This window comes from Cyrtonyx montezumae, unplaced genomic scaffold (genome assembly GCF_038088225.1).
Source record: "Cyrtonyx montezumae isolate F1298 unplaced genomic scaffold, pur_monq_1.0 scaffold_8, whole genome shotgun sequence".
NCBI lineage: Eukaryota > Metazoa > Chordata > Aves > Galliformes > Odontophoridae > Cyrtonyx > Cyrtonyx montezumae.
The window spans coordinates 83,040,485-83,066,507 of NW_027072089.1; the positions used below are offsets into that span (position 1 = coordinate 83,040,485).

General features: G+C 43.1%; 1 long non-coding RNA gene across 1 annotated transcript in view; it reads left to right on the forward strand.

Annotated features, from left to right (window-relative positions):
* The window catches only part of LOC136058688 (uncharacterized), a 77,082-nt gene extending 51,775 nt beyond the window's left edge, over positions 1-25,307 (forward strand). The window contains exons 2-4 of the long non-coding RNA XR_010623154.1: positions 21,694-21,758; positions 23,000-23,087; positions 24,339-25,307. This is a non-coding gene — a long non-coding RNA (uncharacterized LOC136058688). The remainder of the gene's footprint in view (positions 1-21,693; positions 21,759-22,999; positions 23,088-24,338) is intronic.
* The last annotated feature ends 716 nt before the right edge of the window (positions 25,308-26,023 follow it).

The following is a 26,023-nucleotide window of genomic DNA, read 5'->3' on the forward strand; positions in this document are numbered from 1 at the left end:
GATGTCTGGGTTTCCTGTCTTGATGATGCAGGTATATGGCATGCTGGGAAGCCAGAGTCCTTACTAAGTGCAGTGGGAGTTGGGAACAGCCAGGTCATGCTGTTTTCAAACTCCCTGCATCAGGAAATCCAAAAGGCAGTAAATAATAGCTTAGCACTCATCTTTACCTGTGCTGATCCCATGAAATTCAGGATAAGGGAGCAAAGATTGAACTAAGTCACCTTTAATCCATCTTCAGTCTCAGCATTGGCCAAAGATTTCCGTTATCCAGTGGCAGTTTATTAAAGTACTGCACCTCTTGTTCCAACAATCCCAAGCTTGCTTTCAGTGAGTCCTCAGCTGGAGGTGTGCAGGTCATGTACAGACCAGCAGTGTTTGTTTGCAGCTCTCCTGTGCCACTGTTGCACCTCCATAAAGACCATGCTGAGGTCCTTTCATCTCATCCAACACTGTGCATTCCCCTCTCTAAGGCAAAGAAAAATGCTCTTTATCACCTGGAAACCTGTCACAGAGATGCAAGTGACCCAAACACAGCTTGGTAAAGGAAATTTAGATTCAATTCCTTTTGTGTATCTGAAATACTGTTGTCAACCTGTGCTACGGAAGGTCAGGGACAAGAAAAAGTGAGCAAACGACAAGTATTCAGAAACACAAGACCAAGAAGATGTGCGCATCCCTGGAAATAAATTTGTTGCCAGGCTAAGCAGAAGAGGACTTGCCAATTTTTTTCTCTCTTTTCAGTTGAGACACAGGTTTCCAAAGTTGAACGCAGCCTTTTAGGTTTGATCTCATGCTGGTGTGGATGAGGAGAAGCTTTGCAGACCTGACCATGTACACGGGCTCTTGGCTAGGTCAGAGACCTTCCCAGATGGATGCCAGACACACCAATGGGCTGCTGCTGTCCTGCCCTGTCACACCAGCTTCCTGAACACAGTGCTGCCTTGCTGGCATAGGGCTCCCTTTAACTCAACATGAAGACCAGGATTTGGTGGGATCCAGTGTTGCTTCCATCCTAATGGTCAGCCCTGAAAAACATGAGTGACACATACCTGTTATGAATTAGCATATGCTGTTAGTTGAGCCTTTAGATGTGTGTTTAATTTTCAGGTAGATGCTTAATTACAGTGTGACCTGTTTAACATTTCAGACTCGTTCCTCCAAAAGACTGAGAAAAAAAAAAAAAAAAAAAAGAATGAAAGAAAAAAGGAAGAAAAAAAGAAGTTACATCCAAGCTGGAATGAGAAATACAAAAGATTTTTTTTTTATCATTTTAAGAAGGTTTATGAACAAATTTCTTTTCAAAGTGGTTTGCTCTCAATCCTAAGGAGACATCTGCCAGTAACTGGCTGGGAAAATGCTAAAGTTAGTCTGAAAAGTAATAAAACTCGCATGATGTGAAACTGCACAATGCTGAGCCCATTCGTAACCGCAACTAGATTTCCTTGTTCTGGAAAAAAAAAATGTGAAGTGTCTGGGGGTTTTCTTTGTTGCAATTTTTCTTAAAGGGATTTTCTTTTAGGAAGGCAGCATGAAAGGGATTTTTGTTGGTTAGTTTTCTGTCAAAACTTTGTAATAACGGGGAAGCAATAGGATTTTGGCATAAAAGTATCACATCCTGCACTGTAGAATGAGTTGTTCCCTTGTTATGTACCAAGCTAGAGTCCCTCCTGGACTGATCGATTTTTCTATGCATTTGCATAGGAAGTCATTACAGCACCTTTTTAACTGATAAAGCTTGCACATCGTTGCATGTTTCTGTATGTCTTACAGCTCCCTGGACAAGCTATTGATCCTATAAGTTGTTCTAAAGAAGCAGAAAGTTGTTCTGTGCAGTTTCTTGGATGAGAGATGAGGCTTGCTGCTATTCCACAATGTGCTGGCTCTCCCCTCTTTGCACAGAGCACGCTAACTTCAGAAATCACTTGCTCCTTTCTATTTGAGATTTCCAGCCTGACACATCACAAGGGAAAAAAAGGAAAGAAGGAAAACGCACAACTTTTCAGATGGAGGAAACTCAGTCCTTTTCCTTGTAAGACTCAAAAAAAGCAATGCTTGCCCAGCTCCGCTGTTTCTATGTTGATCTGAGTGCTAAAAATGTTGCACACGTGTTCCATTGGGGCAGAGTTATTCAGGGACTGCATATTCATTCAGATTCATGTAACTATTGACCAGAAGCAAGGTTAAGTCGAGCCTGTTTAAAAATTAACCCATTTGAAAAAAAAATAAATTACATAACGCTGTAACACTCTTCAGGCAAGCAGTCAGCTTCTTCACGTTAAGTCATCTCCAATGGTGTGCAAGTTGTGCTTAAAGGCAACACATTCTCGGCAGCTTGAAAAGTTTTGTGCTGTTGCTTTGAACTGCTAATTCTCTGATGATCTTTCTGATGTTACAGTGTGGGAACAAGTATGCATACTCATTTCTGCGTTTATTTGCATGAACACCAGCTTCCAAAAATGTACATAGGTCTCTCTGAAAGCAATGCCTTCTATTTATTTCCATAAAAACTACAGCAGATACAAAGAGCACAATGATACTATTTGATAAAGCAATTTCTCAGCTACCGAATGGTATTCTTCATTAGAATCACCACCATTAGGTGAGCATTTTTGCCGGAGATGAACAAGAGTCTGCATGCTGCAGTTGTAAAAATCTGCACCGGCAGAGGGACTCACCATCAGTGTCACCACTGCTGAAACGCATCATCCACCACCTCACTGTGCTAACATTCACTGCTTGGTCTCCTTCAACATTGAGCAAGCATCAGTGAATATCACTGGGTGCCATTTTTTTCTGCATGGAGGAATTCAGTGACACATCTTTGCTTCATCCACACTTCCATGCCAGGCGCCGTTCTGTCAGACTGCCCCTCTGCTGCCATCTGTCATGTGGCAGCAAAGTGTGGCGGGATATTGGTGGAAAGATTCAACCTCCACTGCTGTACCACCAACATCCTCCTCTGATGTTGTGGGCCAACATAATAAAATAGGAGGCATTACTTTCAGAGCAGCCATTGTACCTTTCAACACACCCATTTTTAATTCTGTGCCCCTAAAGCAGCTGAAGCATGGGGTATGGGAAACTGCAGGAAACTTCGGGAGTGCACTCGGTAAAGGTTCCTCCTCCCTTAGAGGCTGTGATTTGTCTGTTGGTGCAGGGGAAAGTGAGGGGAGTGTGTTAGGAAGCAATAATCCATGGCCCGTGGTAAATTCAAAGCCCGTAATTCAGTTAGCTGTGATTCCTGCTGTCAGGAGCACAGAGCTAACTAAAGGTTAGATTTCCTCTCCCGCTGTATTTTCATTCAGATTAATATTTAAGCCACGCTGGCGGCGTGTCCAGGAGAACAGTCAGTCCTTTTACAGCCACCAGCAGCAAGAGGCCGTGGCTGCAGGAGCTCACCCGCCAGCTGTTAGAGCAAGGCGAGCACCATGGTGCAGCTGGCCCCACACCACGCCTTTCCACGGCTCTCCCACTCCCATGCTCACTCACTGGCCTGAGCTCCCGCCTTCCTTGTGGCGCCTGCTGCTGACAGTGTATCTCTCCTCCACCGAGATTACTGCGTGTGACCTACTTTGAAAACGGTGTGAACCAAGGTTCACAAATTGTCTTGGAAGGATGCCACGAGGTCGGTGTGCAAACATGCGCGGGCTGGGAGGCTGCTGTCAGAGCAGAACTGGCTGTGTCCGCGTCCTTCCAGATGCAGCGCGCGTTCTTCCACCAGCCCCGGCTTCACAATTCATCTTTGTGCTCTCGAGTGCGGCATATTGATTTCCTGGGCAGTCTGTGAGGTTAGAGAGCCTCTGGCCAATGAGCCCTCTGTGCCTTCTGGCTCTCAGTGCAGCTGAAGTAGTATCAGAGATGAATAAAGGGCTTCAGGCAGAGCTGTCAGCTGGAGCCTCGCAGCCGTAGTAGCTGTAGTAAAAGCAGCAGCAGTGGTATCAGAATACAAGTCACAAAGGAGAGCGGGCGGCGATACTTTATTTACACAGTTCATCTGTTTACTATAATCCGCTCGTTTGTAGTGTAATGTAAACTTGCAATTACCAAAGCTGCTTTCTATGCCAGATGAACGGTTTAACCTGCATGTCATTCCAAAATGCTGATAGAGGAGAGAATGGAACTGCCAGGAGGATTGCAGCCCGAAAGCTGCACAGGTTTGATTTTCTCTTCTTTACCTTTCTTATATAAGCTCTGTGCTGCAGAGGAAAGTTTCCACAGACTGAGAAGATCATATGCAGTCTCAAATCCACTTGAACGAAAGGTGTTTTTTTTTTCCCCCCAAGGCTAACATATTACATACCTACTCAGCAGAAGGCTGCCTGTTATCTGATGAGATAATTAGCATCAGACACTAGGAAAAGCACAAGTACTTTTAAAAGGCAGCATTACTGAAGGCTCACGGAGAGAGTTAAGGCGCATGCTTATCAGAGCTGTTTCACGCAGAAGATGTATGCTAGTCTTTGACTTTGGGTCAAGAAGTCCTTTATTAAATTAGCAATGCAAATGTGTTTTCCTTTATTCATGTGGAATTTTAGTGTGTCGGACAGCCTCCCTCTTGAGAACTTTGGGGCTTTTTACAGATTTACTGTGGGCCAAGAGTTCCAGCTCCGGCTCTGAGTATTTTTGTTTGTTTTATCCTCTGCAAAGACATCTGTTCTACATGGCTCTCCACCTTGGCTGTGGTTCAATTTCCACCGGCTTCCATGAGCTCCATTATGAAACCCAAGTGCAAGTCTGCCTTTGCACCAGGACCAGCTCGTGACTCCTGAGCACAGACTTGGGGCTTCTGAATGCCCTCAGCCTCCCCTCCGGAAGCACCTGGCTATGGGGAGCAGCCACCACCTTGCAGAAGGCACACCTCCTCCTCCTGCCCGGCCCTCCCCTGCTAACTGACAGCCATGGGCCCTCAAAGCCACGTTGGAGTGGTTTAAAAATAGGGAAAGCTGAGACAGACCTTTATCAGCTGTAAAACTGGGGCAACACTGATGCTGACCCTGCCTGATATGGGCTTTGCCAGTTGCTGAACAGCTACAATGATCCAGAGTGGTCAGAGGGGAAGAAGGCAGGACATGAAATGAGAACTTGACATCTGACACTCATGAGTCCTGTTCACAAAGCAGCTGGCCTGCAAGGCAGGAGCTCCTGTCTGAGCATGTTGGCCACATCCTCTGCTGCAAATCCTGCTGGCCTGGGATTTTGGTAATACACACTGTAACTGGGCTGATCCCTTGGCCTGGCAGGGTCTTTCGTAAGTCTCAACTGGGAGTGATTGTTTTAATGAAACATGTTAATAGACAAATAGTTTGCCCGTGAGTCGTTAGTTCTTGTGTAGAAGACACCAAGTTGGTTTTGGTGGTGGCTGTTTTATAATAGCACAGGATATGTGGAGCTTCCTGGGGCATGTTGCACCTCCCCACCAAAAACGTGGGTGCAGGACTCTGAAAAATGCCCGGTGTCCTTGTCATGTGCATAGTTCTGTGTGACCGTGTGAGATGAAATGGCAGCTGGGGGAACTTCCCCAAAGGAGCTTCCCCAGTTCTCGTTACTCTGATGGGGCTGACAGTGAAGGATTGCAATTCTGAGACTATCTGAAGGGGTCAAAGGTACCCACATACAGATGGGAACATCATCTGCACAGAAAATGTTTCTTCTGAAGACATTTTTTTCTGAAGACAATTACTTGCAGTGGAAGAAACAGCCACCAGTGCAGGGAGGTGGTGAGTTCTTCCCATCCCTGATAAGTCCTCTTAGTCTGACACCCAACACGTCAGCTTCTCTAAGCACTCAGCAGTGAGTAAACAGATAGCAAAGAAGGACCATGGTGGGAGCAGTACAAAACCAGGCAGCCAATCTGAGAAGTGAGGTAAGACTAGAAAATAATAGGAAGGCATCCTGTGAGAGCTGGTAGCAGAAATGTTGCCTGACATAAACATGGACACCAAGTGGAACTTGCCCAATACTCCAATGTTACCGAAAGAGTGTGTGTTGCTTTATAAATCTCAGTTGATGCTAGTCACCTTTTTGCATCTCACTAAACCTGGAAAAGAAATGTAATAGATTTGAGCAAATAGGTATGGAAACAGAGTATTTGGGGCATAATGGAGGTTATGACATCCTGCTTTGATTGGAATCTTCCATCACAGTTAATATGTGCTATAGGAAGGTTCAGTCATTCATCTGTCTTTCAAGGAGCAAGATCCACAAAGCTACCACCTAACTGTCCTCTGCTATTCAAGTTGACAAAATTTAATCTCTAACATCAGCTGTGAGGCAGGCAGTAACTTGATCACTGACGTTTGAGGATAGCACAGGGTACTGAGACCGTCCTTATAACTTTGACCTGTGGAAAGTGCTAGTGCATAATTATATGTTCTCTTGGTATTTTATGCTGTGGATCATCAAATGCTGCTAAGCTGTGTAAAGAAGCTATGCTTATCAATGAGAGCTCTGTGAAATCATTCTCATCTTCCTCCTAAAACAGAGCTACACCAGTCATAAGGAGTGGTTGTCTTCAAGTCCTCATTTCTGAAAGCTGACAGGGCTTTTATGATACATAGACAAAACAAGCTGCTGGGGAGACCATGTGGTAAGCTAAAGGGCCTGCTCTTACACCGATTATATCTATGATTTCATATTCCTTACTGCAAGTGAGATGGGTTACTGCCAACCCATGTCTTAGTGACTGTTTTAAGTTGGCACTGCACTGCAGAGCAAGTGGCCCAAAGGGAACCAGGCAAGTCTAAGGTCTCAATTGTGTGTATGTAGTTGACCGTGCTAGTTTAAGACCAGTTCATTTCCAAGTACAAAATCAGCTCCTCAACTGGTTTAAACTTAAACCAAAACATGGTTTAACACTGAAATATGAAAATGTCCATTCTGTCTTCTATGCCAGTTCAACTAAAGGGGAATTTAAATGACTTTAGGGAATCTAGTGTAAATTTTCCTAGTAGTTGAGGCATACGTGATGACTGTAGCAGAAGAGGAGAAATCAGTATTTTTGTAAATATTCCAAGTGGTGGGGGCCTCTGAAGTCTGTTACGCCTTTGTGAACTTTGGGGCATTAGTACCTGCCCACAGAACAGGCCCAGAAATAGGAAAGATCCATCAGTCCTGCAGGGGCTGTGCTGCTGTCTGTACTCTGTTGTGTGCAGTGCAGCTGCAATCATACCTGTAAAACGATAACTGCATTTAAAATCATTTGCGCAGAGATCGGGAACAAACGGAAGCAGTCTTTACCACGTTTGTTGACATAGGCTTGTTGTTTATGAATGCCATAGGCCTGTTGCTTATGAATGTCCCCTCATTTTCTTCTCTGTACTCCGCATGGAAGCTCTGCTCCATTGTGTGGAGTTCAGGGTAAGTTTCCATTTTTGATCCTGGAAGGCTTCCAAGGAAGTGGCCTTCACTGGTTCTGAGTCTGGGCGTTCCTTTATGACTGTGATCACATGCAAGTGCATTTCATAGAAGCAGTGAAACTGTCAAGCTAGAGAAAGCAGCTTCTGGACACACAGCTTTCCCAGAAGCTCTAACTAGACTGAGGGAATGCATTTCCTCAGTGAATAAGATGTCTGTAGACTCTGTCGCTTTCAGAAAATGTCAAACTCCTGCTGTAAGTTATAGGAACACCCAAGTGTCTATGTAACCCCTATAGGATTAATCAAGCTCTTTCTCCTGTGGGGTGGTAAGGAAGAAAAGTGGGAGAGATTATTGTTGCTATTTTTACATGCTTGGGAGCTGCTAAGCAATTGTAATAACGGGAGTCATCAATTACTTCACCACTTCACCGTGAACTGACTCCTCAGAGAAATATAGGATAGGTATTCTGAATGGCAGACCTGGCAGAAGAGGGGGGCTCACACGCTTAGAGGGGGAGACTGTATAGATGAACCTAAATTTCTGTTCTGCTCCCCCTGCTTGAATTGCTTTGCAGTACAAGCATAACAGGCACCACATCTGCAGTCTGCAAGAGTTTGGTGAAGGCATTCACACCTGCTACCTGAAGGGTAGTTCAGCAAAAGAAATTCAAAAGTTTACTCAGTATATTCTCTTTTCCTCTTGCTGTTCCCAAAAAAAGAAGCTCATTCATATGCATTTGACAGTGAGAAGTACGTTTTCAGTGCAGTGCAAGGTGACTTAACCACATCATTCCTAGGAATGGTGGCAGGAATGGTGCAGCAAAATCCTCATGCCAAAGCACGTAAAATAACTATAGACGAATCCCATGCCCTGTGGCAGTGGGAATCCTGGTCAATGAATTTTGTGCTGAGTGCTGAAACAAATAAAATCCATGCCACAGATCTCCTGTCTGCAGCGCTGTGATTCTCTCTATTTTAGATTCTGTGCAGACTTCTTCCTGGTGCATTGCATTAATATTAAATTAACAACACACTACTCACATGGAACTTACATTCTAAAAAAAGCTCACATTATGCTGTAAGCCTTTTATTACAAAATAATAGCAGTCGTGAGGTTAAAGTTTATTCATACAGTTTTCTATAGAACATCTGTACATTTTTTATGCAGGATAAAAGCTACGTTCCATGTGTAGCTTAGTCATATGAATATAGATAATGAGTAGTTTATTGAATTTCCCTTTAGATTTTACCATTCACTTATATTCATCTGAAGCCTTTCCATGCAAAACATACCAGATTTTTGTAAGTGGTGCTTTCTTTTCATAAACACTGATTTCTCTGTCAGTGTTCTGCAGAGAATGCGACCTGATATAAAAAGGACCTATTCCTCTAGGATTTAGCTTGTAGCTGGAGGCATAACTCAAAGATTCTCTGAAGTGGATTGTAATCCACACTGGAGACAATAAAGAGAAATCGCTGGGTCCATATGGAGTGGGACCTTGAAAAGCTTTATGAGGACCACATTCACTGGAATTGTTACCCAGCATCCAAACCATGGGAGCCTACAAGAGCTTCAAAACCAAAATATTTCAGGGCTTTTGTGGCCTTCCATGGTGTGGAAGCTGGACAGAATTTTTATTGAATCTGGCCCTAAATAAGCAAAAGAATTTTGTAATCAGTGCGTGGTTTAACAGGAAGACAGAAAGATTCTTTTAATATTGGAGTGATATGGTGGGAATGTTTAGCCCTAGATACAGTCCTGACTGCTGAGCTCAAGAGAAATTTCCCTGCAAGCAAAATTATCTGGGAATACAGGAAACTGGTAATTAACCTGAAGGGAAAAAAGTTATTTATTCTAATATATTATTAAAAACAAAACAAAACAAAACAAAAACCTCGGTATATAAGCCATACCTTAATTTTCAAACGCTGACCCTTTGCTCCACAAAAATGCTTTTAATGTAATAAATAGACTCAGTGTTTGAATGATAACCCCTCTCTTGTCTTGTAGCAGCACTTTCAGTCATTGGTAGGGAAGCTCTGGAAACAGAGCCAGAACTCTTTAATGCCATTCCAGGTGTCAAACAGCAGGGACTATTAGAAAGCAATATGTAGAATTTCTCAACCCTGATGGTATTTCAGCATTAAGCCTAGATCCTCTAACAGTTGCTTGCTGTATTGCCAAATGTCTTCCAGATTACAGCTTTGACATTATCGATGTGAAACATGCAAATGGGTGACCATTGCATGATGGTCTAGTTTCAGAAGGGACTACATCAAATTATGCCGTGAACTTCAAATCACTCTGGTGCTCTCCACTGAGCCTTGTACTGTGGACAGAGTTACCAGGAGGGACATTGTAACCGCAATTATGTTTTCTCAAATTTATATTTTGTCATGATGTTTTAGATACAGAGGTAGAGTGGAAAAAAAAAATGTTCAAGGGGTCATTAACCAACAGCTCTGCATATCCAGATAACTGGATGAGTCTTATTTGGGGACCAGATGAATGGGTCTGAGCTCATTCCTTAAGCTTCGGAGTCTACCTGTAAGCGATGATTTCACCTGGAGCAGTATATAAGCATTTCAATAAACAGGGCATGCATTGTGTGGCAAAATCAAAGCTATGCAGTAATAACTACCCTGCAGCTAAATGGATGCTTTTTCCACAGATGAATCCTTAGAGGGATGAGGTAGTGTTTAGTCATTCATCTCCTTGTGACTTATTAAGACAATTAACAGGCAAAAAAAGTGGTTATTTTGAGTGGCTTGGCTAAGGCTACACAGAATGAAGTTCAGGCAGGGTGAGTTTCTACCTCTGTTGGTAGCAGTGTGAAGTGGTCAGGACTGTGGTTCTTCTCTTAGCTCCCCTTCTAACTCACTGTTTGACCTTGGAAGAAAACCCTGACCATCTTGGGTTTTATGAACTTGAGACATGGATCAGCTTTCCTAGAAGATTTTCAGGCTCTTGGGGCAAACCTGGGCTTGGCTTTAGGGTTCACCCTGATGGGTTTATAATTTGAGATCTATATACATGAGTTTTGAGGTCTTGACATGTAAGCAGATGAAAAAGTAATGGTTTCAACTGATTATTGCTTTGAATTTTTGGGTTCAGCTGCACTCCTCGCTTAAAGGCAAGGCCTGAAGGTGGTGAAGCTAACTGAAAAAAGTACCCACTAAGGGCTTCTAGGGGAAAACCAGTTTCACTCCTGATTGAAAATTAAAGGCCTGGTTGTGTGGTCTACTGTGTTTTTTATACAGTTCAACTGTCTGTGTCCTGTTCCAGGAGGAGAATATAAGAGAGGCAGGTGTGTAATGCTGAATACCTGAAGGATGTCTAGGGACGTCTAGGGAGCCTGCTTTGGCAGGAGTACAAGATGATCTCTAGAGGTCCCTTCCAACCCCTACAATTCTGTGATCCTGTGATGCCTTGGACAGAGGATCTTTGCACACAAGCCCGGAAACACTGTGAGCAGTAATGCAGGTTTTTACTTTGTGAATTTCCTTGCCTTTCTTCTATTTCTTCCTTCCTAGTCACCCTTCATCTGAGCAGCGTGGAGCAGACAAAACCTGCAGTCATTTTAACTGCAGTGTATCAGGGCTGGTCTTTTAACTTTCCTACCAGATGGCAAAGAGATACCATGTTAGTCTGACTGCACTGCATGTCCAAGGATGCTGTGTTTGGTTCAAGGGGAAATGTTTTCAAAGAGGGTAGATTTAGGTTAGATATAAGGAAAAAATCTTTCACAGTGAGGGTGGTGAGGCACTGGAACATGTTGCGGTGGATGTCCCGCCCCTGGAGACTTTCAAGGCGAAGCTGGATCAGGCCCTGATCTAGCTGTGCATGTACCTGCTTATTGCAGGGGAGTTGGACTAGATGGACTTCAGAGGTCCCTTCCCACTCTAAGGATTCTATGATTCTGTTTGCTAGATCCACATGCCTTTTGTCTGGACTTCAGCAATGCTTTTGACGTGCAAGTCTTCTGAGGTTTGAAAAGGCCAGTGGAGCCTGAAATCATCTCTGGTTTGTCAATGACTGAAACTCATTTTTGTGTTCTAGTGTGGTGGACACTTCAACCCATGCCTTCACACACAAGTAAGGCAGATAGCTAAATAATCCAAGTTTAGCAGAAGTTTCTATGAACCATTGCTATACCATTTAGGCAGGGACATCAAGGCTGAGTGAATGCTCTAGCTCTAGACCGTATGAGACTGATGGTCAGTGCAGGATTCAGCTGGCCTGCATGGACTGTACCCCAACATGGTGATGCCTAGGGCCTACCCCTCTCCCCAGCAGGCTGAGAGACCCTCAGGCTGGGCTGGATCAGCTCTGAGCCATGGCTGGGGTTTGCTGGGGCACCTGGGGCTCATCAGGCCCTGGGGGAGTGCCTGGCCAGGCCCGGAGGGGAACTGTAGAGGGCAGATCCTGGCACCAGCCTGCATAACTTCATTTTAAAGCCCTAACTGTGATTTTTATGGGGAGAGTTTGCGTGCCAGAAGTACAGCTCTTTTTATTTAGTGAAATATCCTTTGGAAAACTGTAAAATCATGACAGGTTTTCATATTTATTTTACATTCAGCTCAGGATTATACACGATCAGCTTTAGGGCCTTGTAGGAGCCAAGAGAATATAAAGGTTGTCAGAAAATTGGAAGCTTTATACCAGGCTGTTCTGATTTAACTGGCAGACCATTTAAAGTTACTGAGATGTGGGGAGAAGGAGAGCTTTTCAGAAATATCAGACTTCTAAGGAGGGTGCTGCTGCTTCTGGCTGGCACCTATTCTCCAAAGCACTGACCCCGGCACTGGCAGGAGGATGGCAGCAGCAGCTTTCAGCTTTATTTTGTTGTTATTGTTCTGAAGTTTCCCCCTCTCTGAATAGATAACTTTCCCCCGGAGATGTAGTAGCATCTGGGCTTTCTTGCAGCTGAGCTGAAAGCCGCCTGATTCCTTGAAATGAAGTGACAGCTTTTAGTCTTCCACAGGAACGTGTGAATGTATTCAGGTTCATTTATAACACAGAGAGAAGAAAATTGATATTAGAGGGGGAAAAGATTAAAAAGAAAGAGAAAAAAAAAATCTTTGAGGGCTTCATCTGCCCGGGCTGGGAAGTAGTATAACAGTAGTATAATGCATCCCCACACTTGAGTCCACGTGAGCAGAGTAGCAATGAGGTACACACGCACGCAGGCTGGGATCCTTGTCAACCAGTCAAATCATTCCTTCATACAGAGTTATTTTTCTCATTTCTAATAATAAACACTGAAATTTGGGGCTAGTGTAACATACAAAGATAGCCTTTAATATACACAACACGGATTACGTCGAACTGTGTCCAGTATACAATGACCACATTGTTTCCCTTCTTTTTTTCCACAGAAGTATAAAAGAGCATCATGCTACAGACAGCACATTTTAGTCTGAAGTGGAACTGGCAGAGGATTTCAATGGAAAGTTGATTTATTTCAAGGGATTATGGGAGTCCAGGGATAAAGCTGGCACCTGGCCACAGGGAGAGCCCTTGACCTAGAAGCAGGAACAGTTTTCAAAGCTGTGCATGTACATAACTGAGCAGAACACTTTAATTTAGTGCAGAGCATAACCTGAATTCCTTCTCCGAGGGAAGATGAAAGAAACAGTTTTTACTTCTTAGTAGGACATTGGAAGCTCTTTGCCTATTTTACATCTTATTCCGCAGCATTGCAGGAAGCGACTGCTTGTGACAAAAAGGCCACTTTCTTCCCTTTGTAACTGGGGAAGTAAATTGAGCTGCCACTCATAAAGCTGACTGGATACAGGATTAATTTGCTTTTCCTGATAGATGAAGCAAGTTAACAGGCCACTGCAGGTTACTCTCTGAATCAACATATGAAACATAATTTCACTGTCTTTCCTTCCCTCTTCCTTCAGGCCTTGAGCTGTAATTATAAAGACTTCAAATCTCCCTAGTGACATCAGCTGGTTAAAAAAATTTGGTTCACAGGAGTAATGTAACCCAGAGTCTGCTTTCTGCAGCGTTGCTCACAGTCCAAAGAAAGTCATTCTATACAGAATACTCTTTTGTAACTGTGCTCTGTTAATTTTAGTGGTAGTTTTTAGTGACCTTCACACTGGGACCCATCTTGCCTATCCCTTAGTCAGAAGGTAAAAAGCACTACAGCAACAGAATAAGTCTTTAAAATGATATTTTGGAGCATTTCACAAAGACCTTGTATTTAATCAAACATGCCATAATAATTACATTTGCTAAAACTTCCTAAGCAGTAACAGGCCTCGAGCTCAGCTGCCCTTGAAATCAATCACAAACTCCAGCCGCTTAATTAAGTGCTTTATTGTGCAGCTCTCAGTCCGGCCAAATGTCCACAGGCATCTGCAGGTATCTGACCTGAATCAAGGACTCCAGATTTGAGTCCTGTGTTTCCAGACAGCGCGTCTGACTGATAGAGTAAAACCGCAAAATGCCAGATGGTTTCAACATATTACATAGCTCCCTGTATGGGCATCTACCAGCAGTGTGTGCCTTCCTGTAAAATTTCACATGCCGAAGCAACTTCTTGCAGTGTGGAGACAGCATGGCATCTGAAAACAAAGATTTAACGGTGTTGGTGCTGCTCAGCCTCCTGACAACTTCTAGGCTGGGAAAAATTTTCAGCTGTTCTAAAATTAGAAGATAATGTAGTGCTGGCTACAATAGGGCATAGTCTGGGCAGGCTTCTTCGTTATCAGCTTCCTCGTTGAACTTTAATCCCTATTTTATGACCGTTCAGCTGTTTTGGGTTTAGCTTGCATCATGGGCACAAACTGCCAGCCCTGTTCGGTTTGCATGGTGATTTTGCCACGTGCATTCAAATGAGACTGACGAGTTCACCTCACCTGTTAGCCCCAACAAACAGGAACTACGGGACCTTCCTGCCCTGCGGTGTCCCTGGCTGAGAGTGCAGGAGCTGCAAGGCAGCCAAGCAGAGGCTCTGCAAACCTGGTTGGTTTGGCGCCAGGTGGGGCTGCTTGGTGGTCCAGGAAGTGGGCTCCTTTCACAGTGTAACCTAAAACAGTCACAACTTCAGTCTCCTTGCAGGCTAGGTGCTCTGTGTGTTTCCTCATAACTCACACTCAAGTTTCCTGGATCTGTAGAGAAATGGGAAAGAGCTGCTGGGCAGCTTTGTGTGCTTTGGTTTAGTGCTGGCACTTGAATCTTTCCCTGGATGTAGCACCAGGTGCAATAGGAGTTGCAAGCAGTACAAGCATGTGGGCTCAAACCTGTCTGCCTTTCTCATACAGAGGAGTTTAAGAGTCCCTCCCAGGGCAGGAAGCACCGCAGCAGCATGTCCAGTGGGCTCATGCCAAGGCTTCCAGAGGTGCCACCCTCTCTCCTGTCCTGCCCAGCTGTGGCCTAGTCCCACGCCATGGGAACGTGGGCCTGCATGAACTCATACAGTTGCCATCATGTCAGAGATGGTGCTAATAGTAGAACCACGTTCTCTATTCCCTCCCCCTCATGAATCCAGTGTCATATTAATTGTAGGCCAGCGCTCAGCTCAAAAACAAGTAGTATGTATTTGTGTATGTTGGCACACACAAGGCCTAGTTATGGGCTTGTGCCTTAACGCATACATCCCTCTGCTCACGTTCCCTGTGAGTCTTTTCTGAAGAAGTCTTAGGTCTGAAGTGTTACAAGTTCTCCAGGAGTTCCTGCACACCATGTAACCAAGGCTACCTGCCCAGAGCACAGCCTTCTGGGGAACAGTGCACTGGGATTTCATGAAGAGATGGGAAAGACCAGAGGAATACATTTTCTTGAAAGGATCAAAATGTATGAATATTATTTCTTTGTGCACTGAAAGCCTTTTGCGGCCAGGTTACCAGGGACACTCTGTGTGGACAGCTGCGCCTGAACTCACATTCAGTTTCTGTTGTAACTACCCTTCTTGGCACTGGTACCAGTGAGTGTGTAATCAAATACATGGCAGCTGCACCAGTGGGCCAGCAGGGTCACTTTTAATTCATGTCTGTGGTTCGGTGGGGAAAATATAATTATGAAACCCCTTGGGAAATGACTGTCTTGATGTGGCCAGGAATTCTACTCGTAGTGAGCATTTATGCAAGCATCTTTTCTACTGACAGAAAAAGAAAAAAAAACAAACACAGAAGATCAGAAAAACTTTGTTGCTTTTTCACAGCAAGAAAATGTGTAAGTGATTTTACTGTGTATTGCCCATAATCACTCTGTTTCCGATCTACTAATTACAACAAAGAGCAGCTGAACTCCAGTGACAGTAGTGTTAACCAAATAAAATTTTTGTTACTTTAGCTTCAGTGAATGATTTGTCTTCCTCAACTTGATTTACTCATATCTTAGTTGACAAGGCTCCCCATTCTGAGTATTCATTTTATGGTTAGAGAGGAATTGTTTATAATTTACAGTTTTAAGTCTGAGCACTATTATTTTGTATAGTCAAATGGCATCTGTTATCGTACATAGCTCATCATATGTCAGTGCCACAAAAAAAAAAAACAAAGCAAACCAGCCACAGAAGCAGCCAGTTTTATGGGTACCCTGTAATGTTCTACAGTGTAAAGGCAAATTTCTTTTGAATAGGCAGGGGGTTTTTACAGTGGGGTGAGGCTGTGTTACCTGCATGGGGTTTGTTCACACCAGCCATGTGATTCGAGTTCAACACATCCCTTAGTGGGGTAAAATCCAGGCTAAGGTTTGTTTGTAGGCATTAGATTGTCTCCATCACACAGCTGTCACTGCAGGCATACCGAGGCTCTAACCACAAGCTTTCCAGGAGATAGCCTATGTATGTTTAGCCTCTGTAGTACAACTTACAAGGAGACTGTAATTAGAAGATCTGAATAAGATAAAACCATGTGAAGACATACTCCAGCATAGCTGCCTTTGCCAGTACAGACAGGAACAAGCCATCTCAAAGCATACTGGAATGAACGTTGTTTATCTTGTGACAAAAACAACAACAACAACCCCAAACCGCTTCAATGAATCCAAGAAAGAAACCTGTCTGGTTATGAATCTTTGTTTATTTTATGCTTGATTAGAAGTCCTTGTTTCATTTTGTTTGTTTACCTGCTGAGCACAGTAACACAGCAGTTAGAGAGGCTTCTCTTCACTTGCCCTTGCTGGCAGTGCAGCTGCCACCACGCAGCTCTGCTCTCGTTTGCCCAAACAGAACTGCACGAGGCTTTCCCAGTTCTGGCAAGAGCGCCTTTTTCCAGTCATGCTACAGCTTTGAACTCATAGCATTGTGCCGTCGCTATGATTATTCTGCTTCTTTCTACAGAAACATCAGTTGCACCTTCATTGATCAAATCATGCGCTGACGTATAGCTGCCTGTGTTCTGCATGGCCTTACTACGCAGCTAAAACTGTAGCCTAGCAAGTCTTGACGGAGCATTTTTTCCAAAGTAAAGCTGATCATCTGCAGCTATACAAGTAGCTCACACTTATCTCAGCTGTGGCTGTGGATTCTCATCGTTGTGAAAAATCAGGCCTTATGTTACCTGTTAAAGACCACACAGCTCGTTGGTGATGTGCACTGTACTTTTTCCAGCTATTCCCAGACTCACAGATGCACAAGGTTTAGAAGAACATAAAAAAAAAAAAAAACATCTTTAAATGCCATGAAGTTTAAACAACAAAGACTTGCACATTGCTGGTTACATCAAGCATTTATTGTTCCACTCTACTTCGCATTTCCTTTGATCTATTTTTAAGTCATTGCAAACTTTGTTAAAATCCAAATTCCGCATTCTCCCCCTAGAAGTGTCCTTTTGACTGGGACTCATGTTTCGAGCAGCCTATTGCTTTTGTACTACTAAAATGCCAAGATTTTAATGGAATGCTTTATTAAGTTTCCAAATGCTTTTAGCCAATAACAAGAAAAGTTCAGCTCAGTAGTTTTAATCTCAGAAACATCAAATCTGTTTTCTCTGCATGCGTGAAGAGCCATGCAGCTCTTAAGAAGATTAAAGCTATAAATTCCAACATTGCAGGGGCCAGTGCTCTCACAGTCCAGATCGGGCCAGGTTATTTTATACAAGTTATTCCACATGTGAATATCCAGGACTATTGATAACCTTTGGGTTCGCCTGGCTTTTTTTCCCCCTTGTTCTCAGGTATACCATTAGTAGAAGGTGAATACGTGGCTTTTTCTTCTGTGCTACCTCTCTGCTTTGTTTTAATGTTAAGTGACAAATTATATCATTTTCATTATCAGCGCAGCTCGGAAAGCCATCTGTTACTCAAAGACATCAGGATCAGCAGTCAGCCACCTCAAAATAAGCAGCTGTAAATCTGGAGTGCCTATACTTTCTAAATGGAGAGAGGCTTTTACGTTAATCTTCTGGACTTGCTGAGTAGCTGGTACTGTGCCCAAACACAAGTAAACTCAATTAGTAAAAATAGACATGATGTGGCAGTTCAATACATGGCATTTAAGCATGTGTCCTACAAACTGCAAGCGTGTGGTTCAGGTCCCAGGGACTGAGTTTCATACGTGCGATTCAGTTATTTCCTGATTGCCAAATATCTTGTGAAAAATGATGGAAAATTCTATTTTTACAGAGAGGTAGATGTGCTGCCATTTACACAGGTGTCAGTCTGGGGATGCCCAGCTGACTGTTGCTGCGACTGTGAGTGTTCAGCCTTGCTGAATAACAACGGTTTTCAGCAGACAGTCGAGAGCCAGTACGCAAGCCAGCTTCACGTGTGTCACATATGGAGCATTATGTGAAGTACACTTGTAAGCAGATAAGAAACATTTGCAACAAGCGGATGCTTCTGGGAGCTTTGTTCTATGTAACAGGACAAGCCTGGGTACACAGATTTGCAGCTTCAGCCTTATGGAAAAGTCTGCTGCTTTACCCTGCTAGCAGGCTACACCTCTTTTAATGGCAAGCTGATCAAAGGGAAGTTATTCAAGTGCAAGTTGTGCGTACGGCGGCTCCGGGCTGAGCAGCAGCAGCGAGGCTGGGGCGTGGTGTGCTTGACCTTCGAGGCCTTTGTCTTCGGCCCCACTCGCTTCCTGTGCCGGCCCGGTTTCAGGCAGGAGTGCAAAGCAGAGAGGCCCTGTTTGTTTTCCGTGTGCACTATGATAGACTGCCATTGTGTCGGGACGTGCGGCGCGCAGGATAAAGATCCCTGCTTATTATAGCCTCGTTAAAAGGCCCGTCAGTATTTCCATTTCAAATTCCTATTTTCAGGAGTAGTTTACTACTGAGCCGTAACAAATTGCAGGCAGGAAACTTGGCAGTCGCGTTCCCAGCCTAAGAGCAAATTCTTTTACCGGCTTTAAATAAATAAATTAATTAATATTAATGGCATGTGCTCCCTGCATGCAAAATAGAGGAGGTTTTATTATTATTATTTGGTTTTGTCTTATCCTTGAAACAAAAGATGAAGACGAAGGGGAGTATTTACGTTCCAAAAGTCTGTGTCCAGGAGTATGGGGAAGGGCCCAGGAGCAGTGCCAGTGGGTAATGGAAGCTGCTGGTGTGTGGGCATTGCCAGAGAGCGGGCTCATCCTACAGAGAGAAATACCGGTATGGAAGGGGCATTAATCAATGCTAACCAGAGATAAGGAACCTAGGAAAGCAGAACAGAGTGTCATACATCATGAGTAGTTACACCACCGACAAGCTACAGCTTGATAACCACGATGGGAGAGAGGGAAATTCTTTGAGGTTAGTTTAAAAAGGAACAAAAATCAAAACAAAGCAAAATAGCAACACCACACTGTCTGAAGGGCTTGAAGGGGAATAATGAATAACCCAAACATTCCCCTGGTAAATGTAGCTTTGGTAGACATTAGCAGTCCTGACTTTTATTATGCAGCCAGGGTTTTAAGTCCTGCAGTAAGGAAAATATATATACATTTTTTTCATCTGTTATCCAGACAGCAGAGATTTCACGCTGGTAAGTGCTCCCAGCTTACCTTTCTGTTCCCTGAAGATGGGAGCATTATAAAGAATGTAGGAACTGTTGACCATAAATTACCTGAATCCAATGTGCCACTCACGGAAAGTACAGCCACAGGAATAGCACACCAAGAGGAGGCAGTGTGCAGGAACTTAAAAAATCCATTGAAAATCTTGTCTGGTAAAAAGCATTAAAAATGCTAACACGTAAGAAGAATGGGTGAATCCTAAGAAACCAGAGCAAGTAAAGTTTCTTCAAAGAACAAATAAAAAGGGCTTGGTTGCTGTTCTTGGGATTTCTTCTTTTGTTTTGCTTTCAGGAAATCTTAATTTAATATGTTAAAATAAGAAAACATCGTAATTCCACCCCTGGAAAGATCTGCCTTTTTGCCCTACTGACTGTATACTATTTCTGAACAATCAGCTGGTGTAAAAAACCCATTTTTTTTTTTTCTTGAGAGAGAGCTGTTCCCAGAGGTATGTATGTCAAATAGTGGAGTGTTTGAGTGCATCATTCACTGCAGACACATAACCTGTATGCTGCATTGTCAGCTGCCTGGGGAGGAAGCTTGGCCTCATCTAAATGCTGTGAGCTTCTAGTTAAAACAGGAAAGGGGCGTCGATCCTCATTTAGAGATCTGAGGGATCTCTAAACAACGATCTAAGGAAATCACAAAAAGAGGAACTTTAATACAAAAGCTTTTATTTCAGTGACAGAAATCATGCATGTATTGTGATCTTAAGTGTGTGCAAGGCTGAGATAAATATGTCCCGGTTCAGATAACAGCATTTGAAGGCCAGATCGTGACTCTTGTACAAATGGAGCCTTTCGGGACTCAGAGGGAGCCTGCAAGCTCTCCCCCTGCAGTCTTCAGGATGATCGCTCCAGGCGGCTCCGAGGAACCGATCGACTTGGCAGAGACTCAGACTGAGCTGAAAGCTTCTGGGAGCATTCCTGGGAACCTCTGATACTCTGAAGAGACTCTAGTGAGAGACGACACAGGGGCTGGGACGCTTGCCCAGATTGTAAAGTGTGCAGGAATTTCTTTACAGCTGATAAGTGCTGCCCAGGACCCTGCAAAGAGTATATGTTTTGTGAAAATACCGCAGGCTCTCAGAGGTATCTCTAGGGTGTACGAGAGAGCACAGTACTGGTGAGCTCTGTCCCCACTGTCCCCTTCTGCCACATGGCTTGTCTGTGTGAATTACTGAGGGATTGCTTGCTGTTTCCCACCCTCCCTACTCATGCCCCCCTCCCTTTTTACGTTTTTAACCAGCAGAGGGAAACAGAGGGGTTCAGAAATTAGAGGGCTCTGGTATAATAAATAAAGAAGGCTCTGCTGAGTCTGTATCCTCCTATATAAACAGAAAAAGAGCTGGAGCCATAAAGCAGCAAGGGAGATAACACCTGCTAAATGTGACTTCAGTTTGCAAGACCATAGCAGTGTATTAAGAAAATACATTAAAAATGCATTATATTATTAAATTAAAAAATAATAATGTATAAAAAAAGTAGAGTTGTTGGTGATTGGGGTAGTAGTTCTTCTATATGCAGCTCTTGTATTTGATTCTGGACATAGCATTACTGATGGAGAGGAACAGCCTAAAGGAGCAGAGCTCATAGAATAGCAACAAAAGTGCTTGTGGGGTAGCAGGAGTGATCACATCTGGCAGTCTCTCTGGGTGATTGATATTGCATTTCCTGGCAGGCAAAGGGTGTTCATCTTTGCAATTACTGCAGAGTAACTAGTGTCCTGTAAAACCACACCCTTGATTGCCTCACCATAACTTGTTCACAAAGGCATACCCTCAAGCACGTAGTAAACTTTAAATGTGTGATTCAGAATCATTAAGACAACAGGACAACTTATACACCTTAAAGCTGACACCAGGTTTACACATCACAGCTGATGATGGGCCAAACAAGGGAGAGAAATGACTTAATTTTCTGTCCTAACAAATGGGATTTATCATGGAAAGAAAGGGGAGAGACAGATTGGACAACATGAAAACCACTGGATAATCCAACTTTTGTAGCATCTTAGATTTCCAAGACCTGAGCTTCATGTCAGCATGTGAAATAATCTCTTGAGGTTGCTGGGAGATGTCCCATCACTTTGGATTTTTCACACCAGAGTAGGTTGGTTGACAGGGATAGTTTGTGAAATGAAAAGGGTTTCAGTCAGCTTGTGTTGCTCAACAAGTATGAAAAAAATGTAGATAGTATCCTGGTTTTATTTTTGTTTATACTAATACTGTTTTCTTTTGTCCTTGATATGTAGAATTGTTGCTTTTCTGAGTCCTTGGCTAAGCCTTGGGAAAAGGGAATAATGCTGTGTCAAAAAACTGTGTCACCACTGTTTTGCAAGATAACAGGTTAATTTTTAGTTTCCCTGTTTGACAGGCAGAAGAATGGAGACAATGAAGGTGTGACGAGACTAGGACCAAGATGGAGAAATACAAAACCAAGTTAGAGGTGTGTCAGATGCAATGAAGTCTTCAATTGAGTGGTTTGTGTAGCAAGAGCATAGACTAGGCCTTCCCTGCTTGGAAGAAGGACAACTAAAGGGAGTAAGTGAGATGTCTGGGTAGCGTGGAGAGTGTGGGTAAAGACTGGCCACTCTGATTTAGTGCAAGAACCAGGTGCACTGAATGAAGAAGAAATAAAGAGAGAATTCTTGCATCAGGAACTTGACCTGTGCTGAGTGACATAGTATGTTGTGGATGCACAAAGTTTACATGTGCTCAGGGAGAAACTGCACAAGTCTTGAAAGATAAATTTGTCAAGGTTTAGACAGAAACCACATCCTACTTGAGAAGTCCTTGAGCTGAAAATAGCAGAAGGCTGGGGAATATGTGGAAGAAGTACGATGTGGTTGCCATTGCCTACTAAAGCATCTGCTTATGACCGCTACTGTCTTAGGCCACCATATGGCCATTCTTATGTCCTCTTGCACAAGCAAAATGAGGATACGAGCTGTGATAAATCTACAGTGAGGAACCATTTAAGAATTTGTATCTCTTGCAAGGGAATAGCTTGTGATGAGATGGTCCTGCCCCCAGGTGCTCACTCCACTCTTTTGGCTATATTCAACACCGGGGCAGAACAGTCCCTATGGTAGAAAGTACAGTTCACAAAGGCTTGAATTTTATTATTCTGGGAGAAGCCCCATGGCAAGAGGCACGCACACTGGGAGAAGGCTGAAGATATGCTCTGAGCAGCTGTTTCTGACATACTGGGATGCTCAGCTCAATTCCTGTTGAGAAGACTGCTTTCACACTGCTGTGTTTTTTCTTGCAGTTGCTGTGTGCTAATAGAGCTCCAGAGCTTTGAATAGGTGTCTATCATTATGTTATGTACAAATAAAAAAATGATATCCTATAAGGACAAAATGAGAGCAGATGGAAGTTACAAAGACAGGTGCAAATGAAAACTCTCCAGTGGAAAAAGTAGGCAGAGATTGAGAGACATGGTAAGACATTTTTATCCAAGATGGGAACAATTACTGCCTTACATAGAGATGCCTCTGCTGAAGAGCATAGGAAGAACATGAGAACCTGGAAGATCTGAGGGCAAGGTGCTGCCTTTGGATAGTAAGAAGCCAAAGCAATGCTGGTCTAGTTTTGAACAAATCTACATACGCTGAAATAATTCTAATTTAATCAGAGATGACTTACCACTTTTCTCAGGACATTTTTTTAAATTACAGATTTTCAGAGTTCTTTAGGACACCACATCCCCATGGCCCTGCAGAAGAAACTGGAAAAACACCACTTCAACTAGTAATTGGATACAAGGTAAATGTTTACTGTGCTTACCTACCTTGTTGGTCAAAAGGCTTGAAGGCTGAGGACTTCCTACCCTGCAAGCAATTGACTGTTCTGTGCTGCCTGCAATCCTCCTCTGCCTGAAAATTTTCCTATTGATTGTGACTATGGATTAAGTCTTAAAGGGTACTGGAATTCCTTTATTCCTTATTCATCCCACTTACATTTTTGTTTGATGTTTACACACTGTTCTCAGTCTTCATTAATGTGCTCAAAGCGACTGCAGATTTGTGGCATGCAATACCTTTCGAAAACAACAACAAAAAAGATAAAATAATGCATTCTCTTCCATGTACAAGATACATACATTTCAGGACTGTACTTCACGTTTACTACAGTGTCAGTTATTGGCTTTCCTGTGAAAAGATAGTGTGAAAAGATTACTGTGAAAAGATAGGTGCAAAATAACTCCAGTTTTGGACATAAAGCAACTTACTCTTATCCCTTTCCTCAAACCAAGGCAGGAGCCCAGATCTGCCAGTATTGGCTGAATTTTGTAAACTTCAGTTCTGAATATGCATGAAAGCTTTGGGGCCAAGGCCCTTGTGTATCCTATTTTGTCAAGCAGTAGAGACGGTGAGAGTAGAAAATAGCTGTTATTCATATGCTGCACCTTTTCTCGACAAAAGATGTCATGAAGATTTTTGCACGAGCACTAAATGCCTTGGCAGCAGGATTAAGCATATTGGTTCTGAAGGTCTGTTAGGTTGCTTGCTGATCCATGACGTAGGAAGGATTTCTTCAATAGACCAGAACAGCTCACTTGTGGCCGTGAAAGTACTGAGTTGTCAGAAATCCATGTTCTCAATTGCTGAGTCTGTTCAAACAGGTAAATAGTCTGTTGTAGCCCCTTCTCCTCCCATGAATACTCACACCACTTGCCAAAATATGTATAATATCGATGAGTGAGACTGTAACAGGCTTCAGAAAACACACTGCCTTATATGCAGGTAAAACACTAAGAAAGGACAAGAGTTATTTCCCAATCCAACGTGTTTACATGATAGATGCTAATCTAATCTGTCTAGACCATAATGCCTGTAACAGGGAAAAAAGTGAACTTCCAGATAAGTCTCTGTACCAGGTATGGCTTAAAGGGACAACCCAAGTGGAGTCTGGCTGCTCTCGACAGAAGTAGAGAGCCCTCTCCCAGAAGGTGGCCAGTGAATTCTTTTCACTTCTTTGCCTTCCTTTTGGTTGAATGTTAATCCTCATTAACAGCACTGCCTTGACGGTCTTGGAAGCCAAGAATTTTCCACACGATGGAGCCTTCCCTCTGTTCCCTGCTGGTGGACTTTGACCCCAATATGAAGTGATCTCTTCTAGGAAAGAGACAGCAGCTAAGGTTCCGCTCCTGCCTGGCCCTTCTGCTCACACCACCTGCAGGGCTAAGGGTACTGTAAGAAGAGTTTTATGGAGACCAGGACGTGGACTGATACCTCTGATATCTTGACACTTTTGGCTGCAAAGCACCTAACAACCTGTTATAGTTATTACTTGAGAGTGCCTCGACCAATTAAGCACCTCTAGAGGAGCACTTAGCATTTTTATTTTCCACTGGTCGCAGCTGGAACAGCATTTAGGGCTAGGTTTGGCTGTGGTCCATCCCAAGGCCACCACTGGTAGCTCAGCTGCTCTTCCTTCTGCATCGATGACATACAACTGATTGACAACACATTCAGAAGGCGAAATCTGTCTTGATTTTAAGACTTCAGAGGAGTCATCAGTTTTTATTCCCTTGATGAACTGCTTTCACTATTTAAAAAACAAACAAAACCAACAAAACAAAAAAAGCATCTTGTGTCGCATCTGCATCGAAGGAGCTATTTTCATCTTAAAGCTATTAAAGCTATTGTTATTTTAAAGGAGAACTTGACTGCTTCTTTTCAAAAACAAGACAACGATGAGGTACACATGTTTTACCTTGGTATCTCATTATCTATCTGGCAAGAAATGACACAAATGTTTTGTTTGGTGACCCTGAAGCCCATACTCAGGCGCAGCAAAGAAATCAATGGCAGCCTTTCCTTTGAATTCACTTGCAAAGGACCTCAGCGTTTTAGACTATAGTGTTTTCTGACCTCAGCATTTCAAACCATAGTTTTCTCTTTGAGTCACAGCATAGTACTACCTACTTGCTTAGCCTGCATGAATACTTTGCTCTCGCTTCACAGAATGTTAATTTGTACAAGATATTTGTGGCTTTAAAGAGACAACACTGCTTCTCCGTGTGTACCACTCTCGTTTCCTTCCATCTGAAAACAATCCCAGCTGAGATGTTCTGGAGACCATCATCATCATCCCTGTTCTGACAGGGATATACTAATTTCTAGGCAAATACATGAAAAATAAAGATGTTAGCCATACGTTATTATGTTCACATAAGTGGCACTTGCTTCAAGAATACATTCTAAATATGTTATTGTTCAGATCGTGTACATGTTTAACTTCCCAGAGGAAAGTGTACCTTAATTAGCCAGCTGTAATCCAAATTACAGATTCTCATTCGTTAAAGCTGTTAAAATACCGTAGAAATAAGCTGCCTATGTTTGAAATAATAATGAAAAGAACTGCATTTGCAAGAATTATCTGAATGTAAGCAGGCTATAAATAGAGAGGAGGTGGATTGGACAGTCTGCAGATCCTGAGTTGGAATAAAAACATCATACTTAAGCCAAAAACATGACAAGCAATATTTTCTGTTATAAAAACATTTGAGACTAATTTAGTTATTTTTTTTTTATGAAAGCTGTCTGAGATTGAAATTGAGAGCAAAGTTCTCTGTTTATTTACGAGCCAGCACTGATACCTGAGACATAAAGCGAGGCACCTTCAGAGCAATGCCAGCAAACTTTTGGCTATATTGGAAAATCCTTCTTGCCACGGGACGAGCACGACGGTGTAAT